Consider the following 5005-nt stretch of genomic DNA (forward strand, 5'->3'; position numbering starts at 1 on the left):
AATGCATCCGCTTACCCATCCTCTTACAGGGACAGATGATTATTCTGAACCCACTGATGAGCTACACCAGGAACTTAGGCTGAGCGGTGGTGAAACGCTGCCTGCTCGGAGCAGAAGCATTCTCCGTTAGCAGAAATGATAAAATGCTGATTGCCGCGCCTGGGCAGGAAGCTGCCCCCTGTCCTTAAAGAGGGACCACGCTGCTCTTTCAAAATGACAGTGCCCTTGCTTGCGTGCCACTAGTGGAGAAGTGACTTCTTACACAGGGCTCCCAGGATGACACTGGACGTGCAACACACTGAGATTGCAACACGACGCGGGTATGATTTTATTGTCTTGCTGGAACTCATTAGCAAGTTCCTGCCTCCAAGAAAAAGAGTGACATGAAAATGGCCTTTGGATGTCCCCGTGATGAATGATTCATTTTGAAACGAGTGATGGCTGGTACACAGGCTTGAGGATGGGGCCCAGAAAAACAGCGAAGATGCAATGTACCGACATGGCCTTTTGCAGATCAACAGCACGGGGAGACATTTCACAGTCTGAAAGACACGAGGCCTGTCTGTGAGCAATTCACCTTAGGCACCAACTGCTCTTCTGCCTCCAGCCCACTTGTTCTCCCTTTATACCATTGCACTCACACGCAACACAATGCTCTGGCTGTAATGCTATCGTTGTGACAGTAGCTCTAACTAGAAATAATACCAGTATGGTCTGACTGCTTCCTGAGCAGCACCGAGCACCCGATACCCTCGCTGGCTGCTGTCGAGGTTAAGGGATTCAGCGCATTATTAGAGATATCCAACACCTCCTTCATTCACACCCACCACTGCTAGGAGGAAGGGCCCACATGACTGAACTTGCCACAAAATGAAGTAACCTATATGTTAGTAAGGCTTCGTAAAGACAGCTTCCATTCTGTGATAAAATGTCATCAAGTCTTGTAATTCCATTGTGTTGTCTAACTTAATGTGATGGCGCCTTAGTTCTTTTAAGGCTTTAGAGCAATCCTTCAGCTATTATCTGCCAGCTAATACAGCATGTCTGATGCTTCATGCAGTGGATCGCAGTAAATCATTTTCTAGGCTATGTTGTTACAACTAAGGATGTAGTTTGAAACACACAGCTTTGGGGAAGCTGGCCTGAGAAGCTCCTGTGCCTTCCTCAGCCCTGGCCTCTTCCTCCCACCTCTGCGGAGCGGCTTTTGCACCCTCCCTTCTGTTATTTCACTACCACTATCACAGAGCCAGAGTATAAAATGGGACCCCCTCAAATAAACAAGGAAGAACCACCCTACAAATAAAATGACCAGCACTGGAGTTAAAAAGCCATGTCTGTAATAGCAAGCACCTCAGAAATCTCGGACCATTCCTACTCCCAGATCTCAAAATAAGTCCCAAAAGTCTTCCACTGAAACTCTGATTTGACTGCATGTTTTCCTTTCTGGATGAATCTGTCCAAAACACGGTAAAACAGCAGAGTAACTGTTGGTTATTGGGAAATACCTCTGATTCAGAAAGGAAATAAGGAGTGGCCAATAAAGGAGGACTCCAAGGGGCTCACCATGGTGCAACACAACTTGTCTTAATGTTCTGGTTAAAGAGTAAAATGTAATTTTTAGTATCTTCAGAAGGGAAGCAATTCATTCGTTGTCTGAACTCAGTGCCTATGAACTTCTTACTGTCAACAACTCACAGAAGTACTCAAAAAATATGTAAGAAAATCAAACTTTGCTCTTATGCCTTCTGCTACAGACAGATGCTTTGCATCTGGAACTTCTTTTGGTAAATGATTACCATAATGTCTGGCATTTCCTTTCAGAGTGGATTGTGAAGAGTAGGACACGCACTGGCTTATATGGAATTACAAGAATTCTTTTCAGAATGCACTATGGTGAGTTAAAGATATGACACATCATTTTTAATTGGTAACTTCTTAAACGAGTATCACAAAACACCAATGAAAAAACTACGTGATGGAAACTACCACTGTGATAAAAAGCTTCGGAGGGGATCTTCTTGTCTATGATGGCAGGAGTGTTTACACCAGAGCAGCAAAGAATACGTCATATATATTTCAGTAGACAGTGCTTCAATGGGTGATGATAAACTGAGCTCTATCTTGGAACTGGGAATAAAAATTTCAACGAGGCTGCACAAATATACTCCAGCACTCATTTTTTCTCTTCCTGTCCAATTCTATACCTTGAAACTATAACCTTATTACTTAAAGATTATATAGGAAAGGCCATGAGTTCAAGTGTAATCTGTAGCTCTCCCCTCTCCCCCACTTCTGTGGCGTACTACATATATGCTCATGAGAAAGGTGAACGGAGTGACGTTCAAGTCAACAAATGCACATCCTGCTCATTTTGCAACATTAGCTGGAAGGAAATTGTTTTCACACTCTGGTTTAGTAACCATTCCCTGATCAAAAATACTGTTACATCTCCCTCGCTAAAGCACAAGCAAAATCCTTGTGAACTAATAACTGCACAGTGCTTTACAACTAACCACCACCGGTACAGAATGAGATAAAGCACTTGAGGCCCTGTCACTGCCCCTGGTACCAGAACTGGATGGTTTTATTATCTGCAGTACTTTCCAAAGTGACTTTCCTTTCACAAAAAAAGCATTTATAAATTCCAGAAACAGAGCAGAGAGGTGCAATGTGGTTGCAGGACCTTTGCAGTTCCACGTGTGTAACTTAAAGCTTTCACCAAAGATGGCCCCAAGTTACCCCAGTTGTAGGTAAGTACGTACATACTCAGGCTGGACAGTCAAATGCTTTCAATATGGCACTTGGGAATTCCTCTTTAAGGAACTATTGCCTGAAAATTGTTTATGTCCCAACTGTCTTAGCTTGCTAGGCCTTCTGTGTTCATGAAGACTTTAGTCACTCTTGAAACACTCATCACGCTCCACCTGCCACCAGTACCAAATGTGCAGTCAACACAAAAGTAACAATAAAGCTCCTGTACAGTAGGAGGAGCGCTAGAGCAGCCATGCTCACGTGCTCCGAGATCTTGTAAGATTCAAGGTTGGACACAAGGTTCAAACTCTGAATGCCATACGCTGCCAAAGTAACTGTTATCACCTAACTGCTCCGCCAGGATTCATGAATCACCTGTGCTCACAGGTGACACTAAGTCACAGAGTCACGTTCTGGCAAAACCTACAGTTTTTGTACTGGTGTTCCTTGCTGGTCTGAGAAGTGCCACTCTCCTGTTACCACCCCAAAATGATTAGGTTATTAGCATAAATCATACTGGGGCTGCAGTACCCTCAGTGGTAGAGTTCAGGATCCTGAAAGGAGGGGGCAAGGCAAAAACCAAGATCACAGCTGTAGACCTCAGGAGAGCAGACTTTGGGATCTTCAGGGATCTGCTCAGAAGAATCCCATGGGAGACTGTCCTGGAGAGCAGAGTGGTCCAGGAGCGTCCTGTGATCCTCAGGTATCACCTCCCCACCAAGCTCAAGAGTGGTCTCCCAGCAAGCAGGAAATCAAGCAAAGGCAGCAGAAGGCCCACGTGGATGAACAAGGAGCTCCTGACAAAACTCTAACGCAAAACAAAAGCGTACAGACGTTTTGAAGTCTCCATCCTTAGAGATATTCAAAACTCGACAAGGTCCTGAGCAACCTGCTCTAGTTGACCCTTCTTTGAACAAGTAGGACGTGTGTGTGTGTGTGTGTGTGTGTGTGTATGTGTTTGTGGGTGTTCTCCAGAGGGCTCTTCCAGCCTTGTTCTTTCACGTCTTTCTGTGAAACTGTGACTCTCCGTCTGGCTCAGGAAGAGGTAGTGATGTCTGGTTACATGATACCTGCAGTGCCATTGGGCTTCAGTATTTCCAATCCAGAGTGTTCATGCAGTGATTTGTCGAGGAGATTGTCTGAAATAGGGAGTGAGAAATCTCTGAAGTCAGACATGGCACATGTGAATCCAAATAAACCTGAAAGATAGCTTTGGGGGATATAGGGAATAGGGGTCTTTTTCCAAACCAAAATGAAGCCTACATTCTAAGGGCTACATTTTTGAGATGGCAGACAGCGAACCTCAGAGTAACACGGTTTTGTCCACATCAGCTTCAGAGAAAGGGAAAACATTTCTAGTTGTGGTCAGAGATTTGATGCTAGTACCAGAAAAAGGTGAACTGGGGAAGTTCTTGCTTACAGGGCTGTGTTACAAATCAGACAGTGAATGGTGAGCTTACAGTGTTGCTCCCTGTATTTCCTACCAGCTCTGAGGAATACCTAGTCTCTAAGGTTTGGTCCATCAGACCTCCTGGGTAGTGGGAAAGTCAGAGCTGCTTTTGGACCATCTCAAAGATTGCTAGGAAGGACACACTAAGCATGGAGGAGAAAAAAAGTGTCTCAAAATACCTCAAGTCCTTTGAGACTAGCAAATCCTTAGTGGGTTTGGTGGAATAGAACTTGGCCAAATGCTCAAGTAGAACAGTAAAACTAGAATACAGGACTATTATCTTTTCCGGACAGAACGTTTTAAACCTCATCAAAGCCATTTTGTCCTCCAAAACTGCAGAAATCGTGAAGGTTTTGCAGAAGCAATGGAAATCTTTTCTGAAGAATATATGTGATTGACAGGATCAACCTTAAGGATCAATCATAAGACAGGATCTTATGAAAGACTGCCAGCCAGCGTGCAGTCATGCATGCCGCCTCAGAAATGAAAATGAAAATAGATATGCTGGAATCAGAGCTTATAATGACTATTAACAGTTCCCAAGCTCTCCTGTCGTTATTACACCGAAGGAGAATGGGGAAGTGTTATTGTTTTGTGTGGGTGGTTAAACATTCAGCTCGGTGCCTAGCCCCCGTGCATACGTGGGTTAGTGCCTAGCCCCCTTATGCTCATAATGGATGGTTTCCTGGTTAAGTGTACTGGGACTGGATACCTCAATAGGTTGGACTTAACAAACAGGTATTGGCAGACCTTCAGGAAAAAAGTGCTGGGGAAAATCATACTCCTTGCTGTAGGTTTATATCC

The sequence above is a fragment of the Larus michahellis genome, chromosome 5 (assembly GCF_964199755.1).
Source record: "Larus michahellis chromosome 5, bLarMic1.1, whole genome shotgun sequence".
Taxonomy (NCBI): Eukaryota; Metazoa; Chordata; class Aves; order Charadriiformes; family Laridae; genus Larus; species Larus michahellis.